Source organism: Triturus cristatus, chromosome 5_2, assembly GCF_964204655.1.
Source record: "Triturus cristatus chromosome 5_2, aTriCri1.1, whole genome shotgun sequence".
Classification (NCBI taxonomy): domain Eukaryota; kingdom Metazoa; phylum Chordata; class Amphibia; order Caudata; family Salamandridae; genus Triturus; species Triturus cristatus.
Genome location: NC_140588.1, coordinates 73,980,576 through 74,008,194, shown reverse-complemented (window position 1 = coordinate 74,008,194; position 27,619 = coordinate 73,980,576). Strand labels below are relative to the sequence as shown.

Genomic DNA, 27,619 nt, shown 5'->3' with positions numbered 1-27,619 from the left:
AGTGGTTCCTGTGGAATAATAGAATCATATGTAGAATATGAGATGCACAATCGAAATTGTAATTTGGCCATCAGCAGACAGACGAACGCTGTTGTGCTGCCTGTGCTGTGATCCACAGGTCAGCGCGACAGCACCAGCTGTGATTAACACCGACTCCAGAGTTCCTCACTACCGTCTTCATACACGCCTGGCTGGGTGTCCTTGTGAGTATCTCGTTTTTTGTTTTTTGTTTTTCTCTATCCACCCACTGTTGGCACATACACCTCACACGGCTGCGCATTCTACCCATCAGATGTCCCTAAATCCTTAGGTCCTGATGAGACCCTAGATCACGTAGAGGGTCAAAACGTCGTCGGCAACTAAAGAAAGCGAACCATTAACAGCGTATATTATTGTATATAGCTGCTGTGTATTATGTATTGATTTATTAAATGGTAGACTTTTTGGAATACTTTGGAAACCTTGTAAAATACTGTCACAATGATATCACCAATACTTTAGTTTCCTGTTTCTCACTGGGGACACTACGCACATTTTCTTTTTCATTGTATATAGAATTTTGTTTGGAAAATATAAAATACGATTGTATCAAACTAAAACCATAGGTGTATATGGTTTCTTTGTCCTCTAACATCATTTTAACCCTTCCATTGTGATTGTACATCTCATTATGTACATATGATTCTATTATTCCACAGGAACCACTGTTTTTGATAATAACTTTTAGAAAGTTGGCATTTTCTTGTCCTAATCATTTGGTGCCTGCCGCATGGGTCACATGACTAGGTGGAGCTGGCAGGCGGTCTTTGTGTTTTACCCAGATACATATGGGGAAGAGAGAAGCAGAGATTCATTTAGCTCCCAACACAGAGGAATGAATCACCAGTGTCAATGAACCAGAGTCTCAGATGTGTTGTATCAGAGACCCTCAACTACACTTTCACAGTACGTGGTATATGTTATCCGTTCGTGTGGTAAGATGGATATTGTCATCATTGGGTCTTAATCACTTGAGGGTTCTGTTCTCCGAGTGATTAACCAACCTCCACCAGGAGGGAGACTGCCTGTGTGGTTCACAGTCGTGGGAAGTGTCTAAAAATATCTCCTAATCCTGTTTGAAGAAACTTTAGTTAGTCAGGAAAGGGATATGGTTAAAAGAAACTGTGGTGCTACAGCACCTAGAAGGGGGTTGACATATTTCAGCATTTGGGTTGCTTTTACCAGTCTGGTGGCCTTCTGTAGGACCGTGGTGTGGGCGATGGTCTTGTTAATTCATAGAGCACCTTTTGGAATGAAGAGGGTGGGTGCATTCACTTATCCTTTGGCAGAATGGGCCACCTCTGACTTGATAGGAGGTTAGAGCTATCAACATCTACTCCTGAAAATCACAAAGACTTTGCCTCAGCACACTCACAATGAGTTTCAAGCTAGTATGTTTCCCCCCAGACAGGCTGGGACCAAGGCAGGGAGGAAGGAAACTCCAAACATCTTTTTTGGGGGAGAAACCTCTAGAAACATTTACTACTTCAAAGCTGGCACAAAGGATAAATATTGGACCCTCAGACCCAACTCTCCAGTACGCATCTGGTCCTGTGCAAGACTCAGAAGAAAATCTGCTGTGCTGCTCTGCTGCCAGAAGGAATGCTACTCTGCTGCCCTGCTGCCTGAGTGGGAAAGACTGGACCTGCATCTTGATCCTAGAATCACAGGAGTGAATACAAGGGCTAATTGGCTGCCCTCCTGATAAGAGTCTCAGGGACAGAGGAGGTTCCAACCATCTTGAATCCTGCACCTGGACTCTGCCCGCTGTGAGTCCCCACCCCCCAAATTGAGCCTCCCCAGTCTTGTACCCTTGAAGTGGGAATAAATGTGCTCTGCAAGCCTAGCTGTAGTTCCCATCAGAACCAACACAAAACAATGTTAAGCCCCTCAAAGCCCCAACACACAGCTGTCAGCCTTATCGGAAACAACGCCGAGTGGTGAAAAGCCCCACAAAGCCTCAACGCACTGCTGCCAGCTTCATAGAAACTGACTCAGAGTGATGCAAAGCATTGCTACACACCTTCATCCTAACCAACACCAGATGACGTGAATCAATGTGCATACAGACAGTGCACCAAGGTTATAAGGTACCTTGTTCAGTGGACCTAACTTTGTTCCTGTATCTGACCCATGCTGCATCGCAGTCAGCCAGAGGTTTTGACTTTGTCCTGGTCCATTGCAACCAGATAACCACAGTTGCCACTTTGTGGTTTTAAGCACTATTTTTACTTAAATCTTCCAAACTGATATATCTGCTTCAAGTGATTGTATTTTTTTCATTTTGGTTTCCACTGCTTTTGTAAGTGCACCTTGTATGCAGAGGAGAGTATCCACCTTCACACATACGCATCATGCACCTAGATTATTAGGCAGATAAAACAAAGCAAAGTAAACAGCATTATGAACATGGTGAAAAGAATGAAGATTCTAACCATGGCAGCATTAGTGCTCTATCTGTTTTTTTACCTATCACTACCCCTACTCTGGGAGCATAATGGGTGTACCCTCTGCACAGACTGTTAGGCTAGCCCGAACCCCGATACCTGGATATCTTGGCCAGGCAATCGACCTGGAGAAGAATCTGGCAATCCCTCTCTGCATGATAGAAGCTCAGTGTTCCTAGGGCTGCATGCCAATCACAGCACTTCATCCCAGGAGGGTGAAGACCGGAATGCTTCTCTCTGACCTCCAATAGGACAGGAGACAGTTCATATATAATAAACCACTGTGTTAGAGATACAGCTCTGATGTAATGATGTGTCTAGATGTTAGAAGCGGTCACAAGAGGACAACATAAGCACAATGTTATCTTGTTCAGTGTTCTAGCCTTGTGCTGAGTGTATTGAATAAAAAAGGAGAAAGCATGTACAGTGTATTCTCAGAATATTATCATGCAAGCAAAACATGTAAAATATAGCCTTGCTAATACGATGTCGTCCCACAATGTCTCAAATTTACTACAAAGTGCGGAACCAAAGTGGGTCCAGGAGGGAAATTACCACAAATGCACAAAGGTGAGTGATTTATAGAATATAGCGAGCTCCAAATAGCATATTGGGGCTAGAATTGATTCCAACTTAAAATAACACACAGAAAGAGAGCAACCTACCTTACAGAGCATGTGAGCAGTTAGCGCATTCCAAAACACAATATTTCTTATCTAGTGGATCCCAAAAGCAACTGACAGACGAGCACCACAAAGACCTGCCACAGCTTTATCTCCCTTTTGATGCGTGCAACCAATAAATGGAGCAAGAAGGGAGAATCACAAGGGGAGTTTAGTGTGAATGCACTTAGAAGTGTATCCACAAAAGGCACTGTGAGCAAGACAAAATGTACTTATAGTAGATCGGTTGGTTTAGCGAATGTTAGTGCAGCTACCCTTATGTCTTAGAGACCTGATCACATTTTGCCAGATTGTACACTAATCGAATGGCCATATTTTAGGCATGTTTTGGTTTCTGAATGATACCAGTGGGAAGAACTAGAAATCACACATCAGCATAATCATTTCTTGAGATAATAGCAGCTCTAACCACAGAAGACCTTAAGAGTTGGGGACCAAAAGGAAACATTTCTTAATCAGTCTGATCTGAAACTCTCAGGGGAACACCACTGTATTCACTAGATCCCTCAGACTCAAATTCTTATACAAGTGTAAATCAATTTTTTACCTTTGAAACTTATACGTGGAGAGCAACCACGTTTACAAGCCAAAAAGAACAGACCCATAGGTCATCCAAACCCACAATCAGCATCTCCATCTTTTCTTTACACTGCTCCAGGAAATCACCGCTCATCCAAGACTGTATAGATGACAAGCAAGATTATGGAGTGTCTTCAATCTGTGATGGGGAACTTGCCAAATCCCTGAATAAGGTGAGTGCCATCTGCATATGAAACTAACTCAACTCTAAAACAGCTAATGATCCAGGACATATTCAATCTTTGAACGACTGCCTGCTAAGACCTCTTCAAAAGGATCTCCATGAGATGGTCCAAGCAGAGCTCTAGATGAGATTTTAAAATTTGTGCCACTCCCCTCCCAGCCTAATTTTATTCACAGTAGAGCATAATGCGGCTTTCAGTAAACACAAGAGCAATGTCTGGCCCAGAAGCCAAACCTAATCAGACCTCAATGAACCTTCCAATGATGCTAGTTCATTGAACAAATGAAGCAGGAGCTATTTTGAGAGGTCTCTCGGATATATAGGATGTCAAATTTCAACCCTGCTTAATAACATTCTGGATGATGCCTTATTAAAAAACCCTCCCAAAGCAGTTTGCTGACAGGATGTTACAGGCAAACCTCACACTGAACAGGCTGCCCACAGTGCATACCAAAAGACAGGGTCCAGGGGCAGTCTTAATAAAGACAGGCATGATTTTGTTGACCTCTAAATACACACCTGCAGCAAAGTCATGACTCAAAGCCTATCAATCAATCAATCAATCAATCAATCAATCAATCATGAAATTGTAAGCATGCTAGGGGGAGGGGTAAGCAGCTCCTTTCGGAGAGGGGGCATGTCTGATGTCGACCGGGAGCTCGTTCTAGGTCTTGGCCATGATGTAGGAGAAGGTCCTTCCACCCATTCTGGCTCTGCGGGTGCGTGGGGTTTCGGCGAGGGCAAGGTCGGTGGATCAGAGGAGTCTCTTGGGTACGTGGAAGAAGATTCTCTCATTGAAATAATGGAGTCCGGTATTGTTGAGGCATTTGAAGGTGTGACCACAAGCCTAGACCACAATTGAGGGCTCAATGCAAAGTGGCAGCACTGAAGGAGAAAAAGTGAGCATAGAATAATGACATGTCCAGGTCCCCTACAAGACTACCAGGAGCCGATTCTACCAAATGTCTGCAAAGTTACATGGCTGCCTTACTGTTTAGGTAGTAGTAAAAATGTGGCTGTGTGGCTATCCTTTTCTTTTCCTAATATCTGTTAACTCAAAGGAATACACCAGCCCATCGGAATGACTCTGCATTTAGGGGGAAATGGTATTTACTAAGACAAGAATAGAAAGGATAATTGGTGTTCTATGAAGAACAGAGGCACGATTGACCAGTACCTAAACTTAAGTTTGATCATCTCTAAGTACACCAGAGCAAAGAGAGGGAACATATACATGGCCTTTATGGACCTCTTGGCGGCTTTTGACTGCGTAGCTCATTCAAAATTGTGGGTAATCATGGCTACGATGGGCATGGATTCCAGTCTGATTACCTTGATATGCCAAATGTACTCACAGGCGACGGCCTCTGTCCGCTACGGAAGGGATGGTGAAAGTACTAGACCTTTCAAGATCATGAGAGGAGTCAGGCAGGGCTGTGTCCTTGCCCCATTTTTATTTTCACTTTACAGAAATAGGGTGGAAGTCACCCTGAAAAGGTGTATGCCTAATGTTCCTTATTTCCCCTCAGCTCCATTACCAATTCTGGCCTATGTGGACAATGCCTTCCTGATAGCCAGGACAGGTGTAGCACTTCAATACCAAATTGACACCTACGTGAGTTTCATGTTATTTTAGTGTCAGGACTACCTCTCCCCAAAAATATTCCATTGTTCCATAATGGGACTCATAAACTAGCTGTTGCAGAGATCTTTTCATATTTAGGAGTTGATTTCGAGACCAAATAACCTGGTCACACCTGGTGGGTAGTAGGGCCCAAACAATGGAGCGCACTATGGCGGCTGTTTCCAGCTTCACTAAAAAACTAGGCTCAAAGCCCCTAACAACAATGACAACAATCTTCACTGCCAAAACGATCTTGGCAAGGACCTATGGGGCAGGGGTCTGGGGCATAGTACCAACAGATTGCCTACAGATGTTAGAGAACTGGTTTTTCAAGAGAATTGCCTCGCTCCCTCCCTCATTCTCAAACTATGTCACTCACTTAGAGCTGGATTTGCCCCATGTGTCTGACATAGCAAGAGTAGCCCCGATCATGCTGTAGCATTCAATATGGAATAAGGACAGTGTGTCTAAATCAGACCATCATACAAAACTGCCTTTCACTGGACAAGGCTCATAAAATCCCCTGGATGGAGTACGTTAAATCAAACTTGTACTCACTAGGAGTCCCAGAATTGTACGTAAATCCCAGCTCATGCTCCAGGTCCCCAAAAAAGAGTCTAAAGGCATTATTATTGGCAAAGTTATCCTATGAAAGAAAGGAATCCCAGAAGTTAAACACAACTGTAAAAATGAATTACTTGATTCCATTGCTGACAGAGGGTGAATTTCGTATTTGGATGCGATAAGGAACCTGCACCACAGGTTTATCCTTTTAAGGTTCCACTTAAACTTAATTCCTCTAATGTTGGGCTTCCCTTTAAAAAAGTATGCCTTTAGTGACCTGACTACTTGCCCATGCGACAATCTATCTGCCCAGTCTGACCTCCACCTCTTCTTTTGTCATTTCTACAAGGAACAGAGAAACAAATATATTACACCTATTTTAAGGCGGCATCATTTTAAGCAGCGCTGTGTCGCCCTGTTCTACATGAAGAAGCTTCATGACCCTTTTGTATGCTTCTGCGTAGCTTCATTCCTTTGGGCCTGTAAGCGAAGGAGACCCTCGCTAGAATTGAAAACTCACGCTAATTCTTAGTCTCATAATCAATTTCTCTCTCGAAAATATTATGAAATCTATTTGAAACAGATTCAAAGAGATATAGGATCTGTATATTTTCCACAATATTCCTAAATGGTTTTATAATTTATATAGGCCGTTTTTTTTTAACTAAATTAATCTGTTTCAATTCCTTTTTGACCTATGCATTTATGTGGTAAGTGGGAACCAGCAGTCTTGCATTTGACCTCCTATTGCGTCCATTGTACAAACTACAAACATTGAATTGCGCAATATGTACAGCCCAACCCTATACCCAGTGCTTAATTTGAGCCGGAGCTTTCCGGTGCTGAGCACCGGCACTTAATTGGTTTCCGGTGCTCGGCACCGGTACCTAATTGCCAACACCACACTTAGGGCAGTCTGCCACAAGGTGGCGCTGCTTATGTAAATTAGAGGGGAGAAGTATAAGAGCTGTTTAGGGAACAAAATACATTTAAAAAATCACTAATACCTGCCTCCCCAGACATTCCTTTAGCTTTGGGGACCTGGAATAACCTGAACTGACGCATTTACAGGCGAGAGAAATGGTTAGTAGGTGTTTTGGCAGCGATGATAGGGGCGATGGATGGTCCAAGCTACAATGGCCTCCTGGTCAGAGCCCTGGCACTTAATATTTTACAAATTAAGCACTGCCTATACCCCTATTGTTCCAAGGTTTTAACTTGCATATTGCATCCTACTATTTTAAATGACAGCTTTTAGTGACTTTATTGTATTGTACTGTATTGAGAAGAATGATATTGTTTTCTTTTAACATGTGCATTTTGATGATCTATGTTTTCAAATTTGATCGAATAAAGTTTATGAAACGAAACAAAACAAAACATTGGGCTTCTTTTTCTCGCTGGTGTCAAGGTTGCTATGGGCATCACTATAGCTACGAACCCTGGTATTTTCTGCAAGATGAGGTTGCTTCAGATTTGGCAGCATTAACTCTGTTTACAGTAGGCTGCTGTTCAGGCCCTTTAAGGTCATTTTTTTCCTCCATGAGGGTTTGGTATAAGAGGATTAGCAATGTTCTGCTGCAATACAGATAATGCCTTCTTGGGACTTGCCTTTAGTGTTTCTGGATTTGCAGAAGTCACGTTCAAGCCTTTAGTAAGTGTGGCACTTCAGTTTTATTTGGCTCTCAAAGAGTACGTTTTGTAACCATCACAGCTGTTGGATTCCATTCTAGTTTTACACCTAGGTATAGAATTTAGTCCTAAAGTGGCATTTAGATTTCACCAGGAGCAAGAAGTTACTTTTCCTTCTGTCTTTCTGAATCCCTCATCTGAAGAACATTCCATACAACTGCTTAATTTCACCAGAGCAGTTTGGATTTACGGGTCTACTACTTATCGACTCTCGAATTTCCTTTTATGAAAATAAGAGGTCCATTAGGATGACGGACAGAAAAGCACCCCGACCGCCATGGTAGCGGGAAAACACCGCCCGCCAGGACCACGGGAAAACCGCCGGACCAATTATTATGCTCCGCAGTGGAAATCCGACCGCGACCAGGTGGCAGGCACTGCACAGTGCCTGCCACCTGGTACAGGGACATGTAGGGGGGTACCATGGGTACCCCCCCAGTGCACCCACACACACACCAAACACATTGGGGGTCCACAATGGACCCCCGGAGACATTTTCTGCATGCCTTTCCATGGCGGTTCCACCGCCGCGGAAAACTGGCTACCGCCGGCATTATAATCGTGCCGGCGGTGCTTGGCCCTGATCCGCCACAATTGTAGCGGTCAAGCTCCGCACGCCACGCAAGCGGGCAGACTGCAACCAGCGGAAAAGTGGCGGGCGGGAAATCACACCACTGCGGTCACGGTTGCAATGCTAATCGGACCGGCAGTGTTCAGGGCTTCGATGGCGGGCGGATGTCCGCCGCCGGTCCGGCGGTTGCTACCGCCCGCCATCTTCCCTCCATCAATTTGTGGAGTTTAGGCTCCTTTTATTAGTAGCTGCAATAAGTCTGATTGTTATTACCTGTGAAACAAAGGGGGCAAATTTACAAATATGTCACGCAATGCAGCAATGTAGCAGTTGCACAACAGGGGAGTGCAGGACAGTGGCATAGCTACAGTTATATTGCACTGCTTCTCTCCCCCCATGACCCCGTGTTCATTGAGCCAGTCTTGAGCCACGTGCATATCCTTGCATCATAGTGCAATGATGTAAGTGATGTCTACCACCGGTCTCGTATTGGAAGAGTGCTCTTCCAGTGCAAATAGTATGCTTAGACTAACTGTAAGTGAGTGAGTAAAACACAGCACACATGCACATGCGATTTTGGAAAAGTCAGGAAAAACTAAACATTTCTCCTTTTTAAAGCCTGCCTCGGGGAAGCAAATACGTTTTGTACAACACCCTGTCTACCATTATTAGTGGAGAGGGCTAAATCCATGAGCGGTTGCCTGGGAAGGTCCATGTACCAAATATAAAATGCCTCTTTGACACAAAACAGGACAAAGTAGCTTGAAGCACTATTTGCACTATGTTTTGACAACTTTCCAGTACAAAACACGTTTTAGATGGAAAGAGTTTATCAAGACTGTGCACCGGTTTTTGTCACTTTTTGTAGCTTTGCACTGGTGTAAAGCCTTGACAAATCTGCCCATGCTGTTTTTTACAGTACAATGCAGTGTCGTTCTAACTCGAAATAGAGGGACTTCTTAGGGAAACAGAAGAGTGTCTCGAATAAAACTGGTTGTTTGTGATGCAAACTGGGTACCCTTGAATACTTACCTCTCGTTACAGATTGGATTTAAGCAACATGGAATTCCTGGATTTTGAGACTGAAGTTTTGTCAGTCGTTATTCCTGACTAAATTGTTTATTTTAATAAATTCAGATGTGTAACATGGCTTATGTACTCTGTGTCTGTTATGGGGTCAGGGCGGGCTCTTACTGCTTTGTTATATCCTCTGTTATATATGCATTGGGACGAGTAAGGGTGGAAGAGGTAATGCAATTTCATACTCCCATTATCTTCCTCATCCCTGTACTTACTTCCCTGCCTTTACATATGGAGGAGTTTGTTCCAGTGTTTGGTGTCTGGTAAGTGGGAGGAGCCTAGGCAAGAAATGAAGGTTATAAGGGAGGGCGCCATAGTTGTGCTTTTTTGGGGGCGTTTCTTAATGAAGGGTTAACTTAGTTACACGAAGCCTAGGGAAGATGGAAACACCTCAAATTATGTAAAAACTGGGACAAAGAAGGGTAATAGGAGTAATGATGATAAGCAGTAAGCAATTTGGCAGCATTTCCAACCTTTTATTTGGCAAAAGAGGCAGTCGCATGGTCTATAGCGTTTTAAGAAGACGAGGAATCCTACTGATGTTTCTTCAAGCTTTAACATTTCCCAGTTTCAAGAACATCTGTATGGCACAATTCACAGGCGAGAATATGCTTACAAATCAACCTTTACACTACCATAATCCCCTTAATTTGTTGCAACTGCCTTTAGGCTGCTTGATTAGGTGTGCTGCTGGCAATAAAGGTTTTTTGACAAGAAGGGAAAGAAAAATGTGCCCACTACATTAGCGCCTAAACTAGAAACAAGCATTTGCAATGCATCGGTCTCACCTTTGGGACCGTATATGTATTTAGCAATTCAGCATATTATCCTGGGTACTGAAACATCTACTGTTCTTTAATATGGAGGGAAAGTGAGCACCAAACTGCGTGACACGCCAGGTATGGGAACACATGGAGAGAAATATTGCCTTTCAGCAGGAAATGGTATAGTCCAAAGCTCTATTTTTAATATAGAATCAGGGCCTTCTGTGGTCATATCACTCAAAATACAAGATTTGAAAAAAATATTATTATCTATGAGTGCTCTTAGAAGACAATCTCTGTGTGAGCAGAAGGACATGGAGGAGGTAGGTAGTATGGGTGGCAGGCAGTGTGTAGAAAGCTGGACATGGGAGACCTTAATAGCATGAATTAATGTACCTCACAACAGGATCCAGAGAGGCGTGCGAATAACCATCTCCAGGTTTTAGTGAGAAATGCTCTTTCCCCTTGTGTTCGCTATTACACAGCACAATATGATCTGAATGCGAACTTAAAGGGAGTACTTAAAGGGAGTCGCAAGATTCGATGAAACGCGCACGGTATAAAAGTATAAAATTAAAGACACTTAATCAAGCACTTACTCACTGAAGTTCCTTTGCAAACTCCACATCAACGTTCTGCCCAATCAAAGCACACCTCTCCTCCACCCTCTCACCTCCCACTTGTATACCATGACCCCAAATGTTCTGTAATCTGTTTATATTTCCAGTACCCATGCAAAAAGTGTCCACATCCTGAGAGTTTTACAACGGTAAAGGTAGTCCTCCTCTCTCGGTGGCGTCACCACTGCCCAATGAGGGACCTAGCAGGGGAGCCAGCAGAGCCTTTGTTGTCAGCTCTATCAGCCTCTACCTTCCCACATACACATTGGGTTGTGGAACGAGGAAGAGAAAGGATTGGGAGTGTCCTGCCATTTTATGGTAGAGTTCTCGTGAACGCTCTCATCTAAATCATGCAGTTTCATACCTCTGTCTAGACGACTTAAGTCCCTACTTTAAAGACACCATTATCATTCCCAAAAAAATCTGTTGAACCCAGCATCTCTCTCTTGCTCTAATACCCTTAAAACACTTTAAAACAGGTCAGTACACCACGACCATCAACAATCGCAACACATACTCCATCAAGAAAGCTCTCAGCCAAATCACCTGAAACACACTCCACCAAGAAAGCTCTCAACCACATCGATGAGCTCAAGATCTCCATCCACCACATCTATTTCTACTCCAGCCTCATCAAAATATACCCATGTGAGGTTCATAACTCCTAATTGAGAGCTGTGATCCAAAATGGTTTCTGTGCGAGTGCACACTTAGCAACTGATGTCAATTCTGAAACCAAAGGGTTTGGCTTTTTAATACAAGGACACTGGCCTGTGTGGCCTACAGTGTTGCACCACAATGCAGGGTTAATGGAAGTCCACAGAATTACGTTAATCAACTGCTACTGCAACCACTGGACAACTCCGATTTACAGGATAACAACTGAGAGTGTGGATAATTCATGCACATGTATAACATCTGGATACCCTGAAAAGCAGCCATGACTTCAGCCTTCCTGGACCAATGCTGGACACCAATTATTTTGCAAAGATCATCTTTCCATAACTCAAATAGCTGCCCCCTATAATCCTAAAGCTGTTATAGCCTCCACCCTAGCCTTATCACCTTGAGTATTATTCAATATAGCGCTAAAGCATCACCTCCGTCAATCTAAAGAGTCTACCTTACCTAGTATCATCTTCACAACCCACAGAAAGCAACCACACACTTCCTGTAACGGAATGTAAAGTTTCAAAGTTACCACCATAATAGCGACAGATGGCTGCACGCACCACCATCGCTGCCAAATAACTCTCTCTTAACGCCCATCAGTGAACTGATACCTACCAATGTAAACTCCAAAGCCTTTCATACACAGGCACACAATTGTGTTAAATAATAAAATTAACGTGCATTTATATAGTGCTCCCTACTGCACTTCTGCATCTAACTGCTATAAATAACATAGATAACCATTACCAGACTTAATAGTAATCAGTTCTAAAGGATGGAAAGCAGAACAAGTTTCTCTGATTTAAACACAAAACCTCCAGATCACCACATATCTTAGTGGTGAGTATTTACATCACTGAGCCATCTGAATGCTTCCAATAAATACATATTTGTTTCTCGTTTTCTACTTAGTTGTATGTTGTATTGTTGCTAAAATATTGGGGATCAAATTATCCAGAAAGCTAATGCATATAGAATACATTTACCCTTGACTCCACATTCCTTGAGGAAAAAAAAAATATATATATAAAGTACATATATATGGAGTTAAGTAAACCTATCCTTCGCTGAATATACTTATCCCGTCAATATTTTGCCCACAATATTATAACGGAACATTATATTGGAAGCGATGTTTTTGAAGAATACAATTCTATTCTCATTTTTCTGTCCTTTGTTCAGGAAAAAAAAAGCCTACTTATATTGTGTACAGAAGTTTTTTGCTAGTGGCACTGTTGGATGGACTGGGTTTTTTGGGCAGATTTATATAGCGCTAACTTGAACCGAGGGGCATTAGAGTGCTTTTCAAGAGAACCAGTTTAGGTCCTCTAGAATCCTTTATATATACTATGGTGAAGGTGCATCTCTCAGTTTCTGACATCAGAATGTTCAGTACAGGTACGATTACTAGACATTATGACATTATTAGAGCGTATGATGTGTGGGCTAATAGCATTTTATCCCACTGGGTCGTAATGGGGATTTTTGGTAGTCCCTTCCTCCTGCCTCAGAACCAAACTCTCTGCCTCGGCCCGTCAGGTTAAACCACTTTTCACTTCATCAGTGGCTCTCTGTTTGTTGTTTTTGTTTGAAACCCCTCATTTACTAGTCGTCTAAAGGTCATTACAGTGCTCACAATAATCATTAAATGTATGAATTCCCATAGTTTATCTTGACTGCAATTACCATTAAATACTCAATATTTGTGAGACTAGTTGTTCAACTTGGTTCAACTGAAGCCATTGAAAACTACAATTCCCAGAAAACACTGGAACCCAAGACTGACATTGTGCCCTACTAACATGAAAGGGTTTTGTAATCTTAGTGGCACAGATTATAGAGTAAAATCTAAAACATTCTCTGGACGACTAATGGATTACATGTGGTGAACAAAAATACACGTCATGAGCCCTTAACAAAATTATTTCAGCCGACATTTGATATGATATTCAGGTTAGGTTACAAGACATGGAAAATCGTACAAAAGGCAGTCTCCACCCATATGTTCAAGCATGAAAGCCCCGCTCGACAACCCTGTGTGTTCTGTCCATTAAATCATGTGTTGCTGCCTCTGGGAAACACCGCCCTGCTCTCTGAGGCTCTGTCTCCCACCTCAGCGTCAGCACACAGCACTAGGGAAAGCAGCGGAAAATGACAGTGCGGGACTTGGGTTGAGAACAAAGACAAGGCTTCCGGGTTTACCTTCTCAAAGGCGCTGCCGGATTCCTCGCCACAGGAGTGCGTGGCTAATGCGTCCCCACGCCCGGGGGGGCACCGCGGGCTGCTCAGCAACTCCATGACTCCGCGCTCATTGAGGGGATGGGAGAAAGCGCCCTCCCCTGCCCCCACCCCACCTTTGGATCACAGGGGGAGGCAGACCGTTCAGCCAAACCGCTAAGGCGGCTTTTACATGTTCTGTCTGAGGACTGCACAGACGCGTGGGAGGAGAGACGGACGGGGAGAGGAAAAACACTAATCTGTAGAAATGAGCCTCGTGTACTAGATGTGCTAGAGAAACAAGAAGGAATCGGACTGCGGGAGGGAGGGGTGGGAGGCACAGGAAGAAAGTAAAGGGACCAGTAGCCATAGAAGGACACAAATGGAGACATGTCCATCATAAAGAGGGACTAACAAGCCTACAACCAATCGTAAGGCAGCTTTTAAGACACAAACCAATGAAAATGTTGGGCGGAGAGTGGGGGAGCGTCCACGAAGCTTCCAATGCTATAGTATATTCTGCATGTTTCGACGAGACAGCGCAAGCGCTGCCTAGGCGAGTCCTAAAAAGGAACCCATACGAGCAGAGGGGCTAGTGTTACTTTCCCCTAAGCGGATCATGCAAAACCTGTACTAAACTTGGTTTAGGAAGTTGAATATGGTAAATATCACTAAATTAAACAAACATTCAAATCTTAGACCTCAATGTGAAATTGCAAATAAATGCAAACAAGAAGATTGTTACTAGCATCGTGAGTAACATCCCAGATATTCTGTGCTTCTGTATCAACGAGTGTGAAAGGGCAGTATAAAGAACTCTGTTAAAAGTAAAACCAGGGTATTTTCGTTGCCAAAAAATCATGGCTTTTAACATTTGCCTATTGGTCAGCCAGGGAAGTTGACCGTGTGTATTTTCTCTGATTTGCAAGAGAAGAAACCTATTCTCTGATGATTTGTGCAGCTTATAGCGTCAAACTGTAGTGATGCTGTTTACTTTGGGCTAAAACTAGCAAACGGTTGGAGCATCTCGATGCATAGCATCAGGTGAGAGCACTTGCAAAAGCATGCAGTTTAGAGATAACATATGGATCTGATGTACAAAAGTCAGGTTGCAAAGAAGTGGGTGCTTGACAACCCAACATTTGTGTGCTACATAGGAAATACTACTCCACTGCAGAGAAACATCGCTATTTGGAAGAATTTGCAGGATTCTTCTCCATTAACATTAATGAAGCAGGGTTTTTTTGTGAATCTCATTGAACTGGCTGTGAATGCAGGGGTGGAGGTCTGTAAGCGATAACAGACCTCTATCACTTCAGCCGCATTAGCAGAGTGCCTTCTTGTCTTGGTCAAGTTCCACTAGTGTCTCGTAATCATGAACTTGGGAACTGGAATGTACATCGGTATCTGCAACAGGTATTCTGGTGCGCAGGGTTCTTCCCAGCATCAGGGTAGCTGGGCAATTGTTGGTGGTGCTGTGTGGCGTGGTTCTATAGGCCTGTAATACCTCGTTAAGTGCGAGTTGGATGTCTCGTCAGGCCAATTCTGCTTGTTGTATGGTTTTCTTTATTGTGGCCATAAACCTCTCAACCATCCCATTGGCTTGAGGCCACATGGGAGTGATTTTCCGGTGCTTGAAGTTCAGGTGTCTTGCAAACTCATGTCCATTGAACGGCGTGCCATTATCTGTTTTCACAACTGTGGGGTTTCCCCACGCGGCAAATGCTTCATCTAGGACTGGTATGATAGTGGCTGCTCTTGTTGACGATACTTGTTGTGCGATGGGAAATCTGGAGTATTCATCCATGATGACGATAATATACTTCCCGAACTTCAACGGGCTGAAAAAATCAATGGCCACCTGTTGCCATATGCTGTCTGAAAGGTCAGACATTTGAAGCGGGGGACGTGGTTCTTCTCGCACTACCAGTTGGCATTGAGGGCAGTCTGAAGTGTGGTTTCTACCATTTGGTCAAGGGACGGGAACCGGACTCACTCCTGTAGTGCTTTCTTTGTTGCCACTATGCCTCTGTGTCCCTCATGTGCTGAGTTGACAACTCCTTGTCGTAGCTGTTGGGGGATGACAATTTGTCTGTCTCTTAGTAGTAGTCCATTGTCAATGATTGTGAGATCATCTTTGACATGTCGAACACGAGTTCTTATTTTTGATGGTTTTGTTGATTGGTGTTTCCTCCAGGTGTCTCCACGAGTTTGTGCGAATCTAGTGCATTATGTTTCGGAGCGTTGGGTCTTTAGCAGTGGCTTCTGTGATTGCCTCCAACGGGATGGCGGGAGGTCTTGCCTGATCGATGACGAAGTGGATGTATTCTTCTGCCAGCGAGTGTCTTGTTCGTGTTGAGGCCCTTGGATGTCACGACATGTAGTCTGCTGGGTTCTCCGCCTTCCCCAGCTTGTGAACAATGGTGTACTTGTATTCTTGGAGGCAAATACCCCAAAAATCCGCGGTCTTTGCTCGGGGATTTGTAATATTGTTATGAGAGCTTGATGGTCGGTAATCAGTGTGAAGTGCTTCCCGTAGATGAAACTATGGAAGTGCTCAGATGCCCACACAACCAGCAGGCTCTCTTTCTCAGGCTGTTAGTAGGCTTTCTCAGTGTCCGTAAGACTGCGACTGGCGTACGCTACAATGTGTCGCTGGTCTCCTTCATCTTCATATTGGGCTAAGATGGCTCCAAGTCCTACGGGGCTTGCTTCAACCGTGATTTCTGTTTTCTTGCGAGGGTTGAAGTATGCCAAGTTAATGGCGGGACTTACTGCTGTCTTGATTTGGTTGAACGCTTGCTCACATTTGGATGCCCATCGGAAGATTTGACCTTCTTTTGTAGGTTCCCGCAGCGGATAGCTGATGGTGGGGTGAACCTTGATATATCGGGCGCAGTAGCTGGCCATGCCCAGAAAAGACGGTACATCATTAACATCTCGGGGGCATGGTGTGTCTGCTAGTGCTAACACTTTTTCAGGGTCAGGTCGTATTCCGTTGCTGGAGAAGATGTGACAGTAGAATTTCAGTGTAGATTTATGAAACCCGCATTTGTCTCTTTTGGGCGTAAGATTGGCATTTAGAAGAGCATGGCACACTCGATCTAGAGCTTTGTCGTGTTCCTTGCGGGTATCACCAAACACCAAAATGTCGTCGATGTAGTTGAATGATTTTGGAATGTGATGAATGACTTGCCACACCACCTCTTGGAATATTTACGCAGCTGAAGAAATTCTGCAGATAAGGCGTTTATATCTGAAAATCCCTTCATGCGTTGTGAAGGAGGTGATCAGGGCCAGCTTTAGGGCAGTGTGACTGGTGCGGCCGCACTGGGCGCTGACCTGTAGAGGGGGTGCTGACCTGAGGGAGAGGCACTGTGTTTAGCAATAAATTATATTTGGAAAGATGAACAGCACTTTTGCCTCGTGGTAGTTAGAGAATCCGAGGAGGGGGTCATGGGGTGTGGGGCACCAAAATGATTCTCACCGGGCACCACCAGCGATAAAGCCTGCAATGGTGGTGATATAGCGGGATTTCTTGTGAAGCTCGAGCTGGTGGTACCCCTTGTTTAGGTCCAACTTTGAAAAGGCTTTTGCTCCGTTCAAGCGAGTGTCGCTAATATGAGGTCCCGGGTGTCGTTCATGTTCTATGGCTGTATTTGGGGCACTCATGTCCACGCAAAGTCGCACTTTGTTCTCTGATCCCCGTTTGGGCACTACTACTACTGGGGATACCCACGGGGTGGGTCCAGTCAATCTCTCAATTATGTTAGCTCTCAGTAAATCTTGTAGCTCTTGATCCACTGCTTGCTGGAGGTGAAAAGGTACTTTCCGGTGATGCTGAGCTACAGGTTTTACTTGTTCATTTATTTGCAGTCGGACTTTGAAGTGAGCTACTTTTCCCAGTCCGGAAAATAACTTTAGGAATTTGCTGATAATGTCTGGTGTGTCGTCTACTTTGTACAGTATGTCCACTAGTTTTAAACACTCAGCTGTGGGCAGCCTGAGAAGACAGTCAGCTGCTTTGGGTCCTTCTATGACATGAACTTGTGCTTGAACTGTTCTGTCTTCATCTGTCAGAGATGTGCGGAATTGTCCCAGGCACAACAGTGGTTCCTTGGACATCCATGTATAGACCCGCACAGCGGCCTTCTGTAGTTTGGACTTTGGGATCATTTTCTTGTATTCTGCTGTGCATATGTAGTTGAGTGACGCTCCAGTGTCTAAGACGAATTTTGCGGGGTGGTTCCCCATTTGAATATGCAGCCTGGGGTATTTCTTCAGTCGGGCGTGTAACCATGCATACATATTTGCTGCTGTCTTGAGATATGGGAGTGAGGGATGAGCATTCTCTTGATGACGATCGTCGACACCAGTATGTGAGGTGCAACCGTGTACTGGAGCTTGATGAGCTAGTTGATCTGTCTCTCCTCTCCTGTACCGCTCTTGCATGATGACGAGGTCCAGGATTTTGTCTTGTTGGCACTGACTCCTTGCGAGATGTTTGGCACACCAGTTCGAAGTGATTTTCTTTCCCACAGCGATGGCACTGTTGTCCCATGGCAGGACATGGGCTTGTGTGAGAGTTATCTTGACCGCAGCAATAGCACTGTAATTGTTGTTTTCAATTATTGCTATTCTTGTTCCCGCTGAGTTTGGCTTGTGGGTTTCGACGACTTTTTGTAGTTTGACTGGTGTCGTAAACCTCCTTGAGAGTGCAGTCGGAAAGCTTGTTCACATTTCTCTGCTCTGCCTGCTTCCATCTTTTTGGCATGTTCTTCAGCTTGGTCATTTACTTGCATCAGCTCTTCAATGTCGTCGAGTGAGTAGTGTTTCTTCAGCAGGTGACGGTGTAAAGATTCTGACTAGCACCCTTCTATAATTTGTAGGTGAAGTGCGTCCTCGGTAGTGAAATTGTCAAATTCACAGTAGCGAGCTAGGCATTTAAGGCGCATAAGGAAATCACCCATCGGCTTTTCCTTGTGACGCCAAGTTGAGGGTGTATCGTTCATAATCCAAGTTTCGCTTGTGGAGGAATTTTCTGTTTAACGCCTCTCTCACGTCTTGATAGGAGGCGGATGCGGCCGGCGGCAGTTCTTTGATAAGTTGTCCGATGTCTTTGACCACCAGATTGCGCAAGGCGATGAGTTGTTGGTTAGGGTCAGTAACTTGTGATCCCTTCATGAAGTCTTCAAAGTCTTCTAACCAGCTTTGCCATCTAGGACACATGCTGCTGCCAGAAGTCAAAATCAGAGGTTCTGGGGGGCGTAGGAAATATACCCCCAGCAGTACTGGACCTAGCTGGTCGTTTTTTTGCGGGGCCTGGTTGCGCATTCTGAGGTGCCTGGGGACATCAACATGATATTGTATGTCGGACTCTTTCCAAAACTCAGCAGGGTATACTGGGCAAGTGTCTGGCAGTGTGAGGGTGCAAAGTGCAATGGTGATGCCCAGGAGTGGTGTTGCATTTGTGTCAGTCCGTAGCTAAATTATTACTTTTTTTTTTCCGTTTGCCTGGTTTCAAGATGGCCGCCGGAGTGGTGGCAGGGTCTTCTTCAGTAAGGCCTGACTTCAATATGGCCGCAAATAAGGCCAGACATGCACGAGGCTGCAGGCAAGCATTTGGCAGTGAGGCTTACCCTGGAAGGATGCTGCATTCGAGTCAGACTCTGGAGTCCAGTGGTTGATGCAGGCTAATGGTCACTGCGGGCGCTGAGCCATGATAACGAAACCGGCATGTGCCTGACTCAGATGCGGTCCAACGCACAGGGCGTTCACTTCAACAGCAATCAGACGCGCAGCATGCAGTGTAGCGCATTATCCGGATAAAAGCAGGTCGGCGGGTCCTTGGATTCCACCCTCGTCACCAGTTTTCAAGTATTGGCATAAATGACGAGACCGACCAGGAATAGAGTGCACACGTCTTTTTATTTCTCTTTTCTCCCCGTCTTTCCCCCACGCTCCTCCCTTCCGGTTCCTGTCTTGCCTGGTACTAGTGCTGGGTGCCAGAGCCAGGCATGACGATACTACACGCACATAAACCACAACAGCTCAGCAGCAGTGCAAGCTTTCTGCACATAAAACTGCAGCAGCACAGCAGTGCAGCAGTTGACACACAAAATCGCTATAGCTCAGCAGCAGTGCAAGCTTCCTCCACATAAAACCGCTGAAGTGCAGCAGTGCAGCTTCCGCCATATAAAATTGCTACAGCACAGTAGCAGCGCAAACTTTCCTCACACAGAGGAACAGTGCAGCATGGTTAGCCCTGGTAGAAGTTTCAATAACAGTGCTAGAAACAATGTTTCAAAAGGGTGGAATATTATGCTTAACGCCACGCAATACTAGACCATAAAACTTAATTAAACTCCACTCCATACCACATAATTGCATACAACACATAAATTTTTCCCATGCCATATAGCAACACTTCACGTAAATACACTCCACACCATGCAACATAATTCCGCTCAGCACAATTTCACTCAATAACACACAATTCAACACAACACAATTTAAGTCCACACAATTCCATTTCAAGGCACGCAATTCCACTTCGTAACACATAATTCCACGACACACCACATACATCCAATAAACCCTACAAAATGCCACAGAATTAAATTAAACACTGCACCACATAATTCCACTCAATACATGCCACTCAATGACGCACAATATCATTACAAATAAGTTCACTACACTTAATACCACAAATTACTATCCACATAATTCTATTGCACACAAATGCACTGATCGAGCATTTCACATATTGCTTTACTTCAGGTCTTCAGCACAGTTTCCTTACCATAAGGTTTGAAAAGATACAAACCACTAACACACACTCTCCTCGACTTCTTTAGGGGTCTTATACATAAACAAATGCGGCCTCTATGTGGCTATAACCTTCTTTCCCCTTCGTTCTCTCCTTCTCACACACTCTTTCCACTACTCTATCTGGAGTTCATTAACCACTTTATACGTAAACTACCTATCACTCTCAATCTTACTTATTAGCTACTCTATACAGCTCTCACGCCTATCTGTTCACCATACCACTTATTTTCCACTACACAAATGCACTACACACCACACAAATCTACCCCACACAATTCCACAACTGACAGTTTTAATTTAAACCACATAATTCCACTACAAATTACACACATCCACTCCACTACAAACAAAAAACATAAGTAATAAACGATATAATTTACAATGGCAATAGTTCTAACTTTCACAAATGCAAGACCAAGTGTATTGCAAATGCTTGTTATTATTTAGGCCATGCCCTTTGAAGGGGCAGGGACTGCAATAAAATACAAGCATTGGCAAAGTCAATTGGTCTCGGCAATGCAAGAGCTATTGGTGTTGCGACGTGCACATTAGGAGCTGGAAAGCCATATTTAACTTTGAATGTGCCTTTAGTATGTTGAGGACAGTTTCACAGTAGAATACCTTTTTGACCTTATCGTGGGCGTTGTATATATATGGGAGCTTGTGGAGCTCCCGGATATTTGGTTATTAATTTAGAGTATTGGGGTTAAGATCCAGTTGGCAGTTGGTCTTCATTATGTGATCGTAGATTAAAGTGATATTGGGAAGTTGGACCACCAGGATACACTGATGTGTTTTTGTATTTAACTGGTCTTATAAGTAAAATTGAAAGAGAAGTCATTGTAAGTCTTGAAAAAACAACCGGTGTTGCAAAACACATGTTGACTGTATGACGTCTTTAACCTTCAATTGAGAGATTATCTTGTCCATTGTTCTTCATCAAGTGACGATGTATTATAGAACCATTGTCAGTAATTATGAAATGCTTATAAATAAATGTATATACTGTAGGAAGAGTTAATGTATCCAAATATAACTACTTATTTAAAAAAAACATAATTGACTTGATAAACTAAAGGTGTTTTGCGAAATCCTAATACAGCATTCTGGATTGAAATAGGTGCCTCTAACTATTTTTATTATTTATATTACACTGTGTCCTGCCTTTTTTCTGTCAAAAAGCTTATAACTTTGCACATTGCAGTCTTTGACTTCTAATACGTTTAGTGTTTTGTAGAATGTAAAATACTTTATTGTTTATGTTAAGAAAAACCATAACAATATTCTGAAAGACAATTAATTTCCAAAGAGATTTAAATTACTTTTAAAATCGATTTAGTGCCATTTAAAACTAACCAAAGTGGAACATATACCTATATCATGTAAATACATGGGGCCTGATTATGATGTCGGTTAGAAAGGCTACGAACGGCATTCAGATTTTCCTAACACGTGTTGAAACCCATGTTTCCGCCCGACTCGGAAACATTTCTGACCAACCGATTACAATAGAAGGTAGCCGTTCGGCCTTTCCGAATCAGTACTGACTGGCATTTGGAGACTCCGAGTCGGTCAGAACCGAATCGTACAAGTCTATGGACCGCGTTTCCAATAAATGTATTACGATGTCGGATACAGACAGCCTTTCCAAATTGGTCTGTCTGACATGAAAAGGCTGTCTGACACTGAATTTAAAGGGCCTGTAGCAGGCCACCCTTCACCTGGAGGCCACTGGTTGGGGCCGCTATGGATACCCATTGAACCCCTCTTCCCAACCATGCACAGTGTGGCAGGCACCATGGGGTACCTGCGACAGGTTGCAAGGTTTTGTGCAACCACCCCATTTTTCAATGGGAGCCTGTGTTGTCGGGCGGAACACAGCCTCCCATTAAAGTCAATAGGAGTCTGACCAAACAGTGTTCGGAAAGATCGTAATCGGTTGGTCGGACTCGCTGAACCTGAATCGGTCAGAACTGACTCCGAGTCGGTAGGAATGCTTTTCAACCAACACCGTAATGAGTAAGCCTGGGCAAAGCACTACGCTACGCTCGCGTAGTTTGCGAAGTTTGCGCTACTTCGCACTACGCTAATTGCACGTAGCACAGTGCAAACACACATAGCGTAGTGCAGCGGTCATTTTTTGCTTGCTCGCGGTCCTCAATGTCAAGTTGGCGACTGCGAGCAAGCAAAATGACATCCCGGCGAGACTTTTTCCTTTTTGCCGATCGCAAGCGTGGAAAAAAAAACTCCCGGTGAGATTCTCAACGTGGGGAGGTCAGGTTTCTCATTGCTGTTGGTCACGTATGCTCGCGACCGCTCGCGATGAGAAACTGCCAGTCCGCGTTGAGAAAGCTGCAGCTCGAGTAAAAATCTACTCGAGCGGCAGAAAACTACAGCTCGCACTGTGCAAGATGCCGTTTTCAGTGATTGCACAGTACCGGATGCTTGTCTGCACTGTGCAATCATTGAAAACGGCATCTTGCACAGTGCGAACAGGGTACTACGCAGTTCGGGAAGTGCTACGCGTAGCACTTCCAGTGCGAAGTGCACTTTGCGTAGCTACGCGTAGCACTACTTCGCTAACTACGCCCAGGGTTAGTAATGAGGCCCATAGTGTAGAATATTGCTTTCACATCAGTTCTTGATATAAAGTGCATTAGTACTATTAAAATCCAGATAGTAAATTGCTTTTATAAAAAAGAGCTTAGATACAGGGTATACTAACTCGTCCAAGGAATAATTTATAGTGTTCAAGGGGGGGCGTGATAATTGTTTAGTCAGTGGATCACAGGGAGCGGTGTTTTTCTATGGTCCGCATTATCTTTACATAAAACATCAAAAATGTCATCATCTTACAGTTCAGTTGGGGGATCTGTTGGTTCCAGACCTTTAATTATAGCTGATCTGCAGGACCGAATGCCCCTATCGTTTAAAGTTTTTTTCAGAAACAAAATCTGAATGAATTTTAAAAGGGTACATACACAGATCAGCTGAATTAAGTCGTGCATCGCTGCACCATTTAAGTTACATGTCCTTGGTCCATTATACTTCCATGTTGGTTGATCGGCCAAACTTGGTATCAACCTGAACCAGGTAGCCATTAACTTTCGTTTCAGATGAAGTGAATACGTTGTGTTTAAGTATTCTGCGGGAAGAGCAGTTGTGTAGTATTGGAGAAACATCCAGGCATGTGACCGGTTGGCTAATTTACCTTTGTCTTCTAGTAACGAGTGGAGTTGGACCGTTTTGTTTTTCATCCTGTTAAAGACTGGGAAAGAGCAATTCTGAGCCCATAGTTCTGTTGTTCTTGTTTCTTCCAATGCTGTTTCCGGGAACTTGCCGTAACTTAAATGAGGATCTTTTTCCTAGGTCTGCCACAAGGCATCATGTAAGACATTAGATCGACATACCCAGATTTTGAACCATGTTTTAATAGCAGCATATCTTCTCCCTATGTCTTATTGCATAAGCCCAAATTCCAGTCGCACCTGTGCCAGGGATACATTCTGTGGTAGCCCAAAGACTTTTTCATATGTTTTGTTTGAAGATCATCTAAAGGTTTTGCATCTTTATCATTTAAAACTATGCTTGCATAAGCTACTGTCTGCAATAGTTTGTCAGCCATAACTGCCACTATTGACTTAAAAGATTGACCTCTTAATTTTTTTTTTAAGGGCACATAACGCATAGATTAGACCATTTCCTTTTTTTCAAGGTATTGTTTATGAAATTGAAATTCAATCGATCATCTATGTACAGCCGCAAATATTTGTAATGGCTGACAACCCCTAAGGTTGTTCCTCCCAGCTCTATTGGGTGTTGATGCCTGGGCCGATTCCTAATAGACATGGTTTTCATTTATGTAATGTTAATTTCAAGAGCAATGGCCTTAGCAAAAGTTAATAATTCATTAAGTGCCATTTGGAGGCCAGCTCTTGTTAGGCTAAGTAAGACTATATCATCTGCTTAAGAAAGATGTGCTATGGATAGGGGGCCTAGGCGTGGTGGGTGGCATTGACCTGATTTAGGTCTGCCATAAATAGATTGAATATATGAGGAGCAAATACACAGCCATGCTTTATTCCCGTCTCTGTCTGTATTTCCCTTGACAGTCTCGTACCATTAGCTATTTTTACACATATCCATGTGCCTGAGTACAATTGTATTTTGGCTCATGGTATTGTTTCAGAAGACCCAATATCTTTAGTTTACTCCACCTTAAGCCGTGGTCTACACTGTCAAATGCTGCTTTAAAGTCAATAAAGCATAGTTGTAATTTTCTCTGCAAGCGCTTGCACTTTTCCGCTATTAATATTAAGGCCAGGGCTAATATGTTTGTTGTTGTACCAAACCCTTTACAAAACCCTGTCTGATTAAGTGGGATCAACTTGTTGTTATTGGACTATTCCACCTGTCCTCCAGAATTAATGATGCATAATATTTAGCCTCAGCATCGATGAGTGTGATTAGCCTGTAATTTGCCGGTTCAGACACATCACCACCCTTAAATAATGGTTTGATTATTGACCCTTTCCAACTCCTAGGGAGAGTGTCCATTATTCCTGCCTCTTTATATAGCTCCGACGGTGGGATCGCCCAATAGTCTGGATCGCTCCTGAAGATGGCTTACAAAATGCCATTTGGGCAGGGAGCACTGTCCCTTTGTGCTGATTGTATTATTTTGGATACCTTTTTTACTGCATGGCATTGGCTACATAAGACTATTGGGATATCTAAAACTGCGCACGCCTGTCTAATGTCTTGCGATCTAATTATGATGTTACCAGATATCTTGGGCTCCAAAGCTTTGTGGCTGTTACCTATCTCTTTGTTAACCGTTGGTATAGCTCTTTTAAATGTTTTACTTAGGTGAACCACACAACCTGACTCTGTCACGCATAAATTGTTTATAATTAGTGGTGATCTCATTGTCCCATTTATTATTTCCCAAAATGTTCTATTATTGGTTTGTTTAGCAAAGAAGATTTCCTAAGATTTTTTTGTTTTATTCCAAGTGTGTTTTGAAGGCTGGAAGTGTGCTTATTCATTGTCTTCCTGGCATAATCAATTTTTGGTGCCTGCATTAACAAGTTTTTTGTGAAACTTGTCCAATTCACAACTCAGCTACTTTCTGAAATTGGGTTCATTTCTATTATCTCTTTAGCTAGCGTTGTTAGTTCTGGTAGGGTATCTGCCAACCATCGTATGCCTTTCAAATTAATCGTTGCTAACTCCCCAAATCTATGGGGGCTAGTCGGTGTGTAGGAACGTTTATTTCTAATTCCAGGTGCTGGTATAAATGGTCGATTTGGGTTGTATATTTGATGATATATTTCCCCACATGGTAATGCATAAGCAGGACACCCCTGCAGAAACAGAGTAAGTTCTCCCGGGTTGTCAGTGAATTAGCCATTCACTAGTATAGAGGGGCATTACGAGACCGCGTGTTGACCATCTCAAAAACGGCAGGAGGGACACATTTGGTGTACCTGTGCATAGTCCATTTCAAACTTGTCCTGGGAGCTCTGGCGGAAAACTGGACAAAGGACATGGGAGTAACCTCTCCCCTGTCTAGACCCTCCCCTGGTAGGGTCCGCTGAATCTTTCCAACCCTCTCCCGTGGGTACTTAAGGGCATAACTGGTTGTAGGACCTTAGGTTAATTGTGGTCAAGATTGTGAATTGAAATCACTGCACTTCAACCGTCTGGGCACTCTAGACTTTGTTTGGGCCGGACTTTGTCTTCCTTCCAATCTGCTGGATCATCTGTGCCTGGGCATCCTCCAGGAACCGTCCAAGGCCTGTGAAGCATCAAGTACAACCGAAGTAATCTCCCTTGGAATAAATGAGTCACACCCCTGCATTCGCAGGCACTGCAACAAAGACGACCGGTATGCAGATCCCAAGCTCCTCCAAACTCCGTGGGCTATGCAACTCAGATGGTGCTTTTCCTCAGCCCCCAAGGCCTGCTCTCTCCTTTGACCAACTTTGGGGCCAGCAGCTTGAGTGGGGGTTGCAATAACTGAACCCCTGGGTACCACATCACCTTTGCAGTTGCAAAGGCTTGTTGACATCTCCGGGCTTCAAGTAGCCCCAACCCCAAGCACCTCCTGTGACCAGAATCTTTAGCCATACTGCATTGTGCGCATCATAGCCTGCCTCTTTTGGTGAGCAGCTCGAGGTCCACTCGCGACTCCTGTGCCGTTGGCCTGTGGGTCCATTTGAGGGTCACCTTTGATTTCCTTGGGCTCCCCTAGTTGCTTGGGGCTGCCCTGACTTCCCTGGTTGTGTTGAGTCTCCTGGACCTTGCTGGTCTGAACCATACACTTTCTTGACTTCCCTCGTGGTTTGCTGTTGTCTAGGCTTGTTGGTGCTCCCACTGGACACCGACCCCTCAGCTCTTGACATCCTTCGTGGGAGAGCTCGTACCCAGATTCTGATTGTCATCAGCATTGCCTGGTCCCTACAGCTGCAGATTCAAGGTCATCAATATCTATCCTGAAGCACCCAGCATCTGTGGGCATTCGTCTACCAAGCCCCTGGTCACTCCCAAGTGACCCAGACTCTCTCCCCTCTGCTTTCAGGTGCTCCCCATCAAGAATCCACGTTTGGATTACTCCGCACACTTTCTCCTCTTCCAGCAGTGGCACCTTCCTGAAGTCCTCCATTGGGTTCAACAGGGGTTTTCGGCGCCACTTCACACCTCTGCACCCGGCTTCCTTGGGATAGGAAACTTGGGTACCACGGTATCCACGGGTGGGGTGGCTCTCCAACCTTCTGTCTTCCACAGGGTTTCTTCAAGGTCCACTGGGAAGGGTCCTTAAACTTAAACTTTAAAATTCCAAGCGTGAATTGCACATAGACTTGTACGGAGCATGTGGTCATGTTCCCACACTGCACACGCACTCCCTGGGGTCCCTGTCTACTCACCATTGGTGGTTCCTTGGGTTCCCAGCATTGTCCTGACTGGAGTCGTGGTTCTTATACCACTTTCTTAGTATATGGTTTGGTCACCCCCTGGGGCCTGCTGTGTATTAGTGCTATTCACTG

The 27,619-nt window shown here is 44.1% G+C and overlaps 1 protein-coding gene and 1 non-coding gene across 5 annotated transcripts in view; both read right to left on the bottom strand.

The window, feature by feature from the left end:
- LOC146822680 (molybdenum cofactor sulfurase-like) overlaps positions 1-27,619 on the bottom strand; it is a 496,467-nt gene that overhangs the window by 218,713 nt on the left and 250,135 nt on the right. The gene's annotated exons all lie outside the window — the stretch shown is intronic.
- On the bottom strand, positions 10,616-10,748 carry LOC146822681 (small nucleolar RNA SNORA26). The gene has a single exon (XR_014962367.1). It is a non-coding gene; the product is annotated as a small nucleolar RNA SNORA26 (small nucleolar RNA).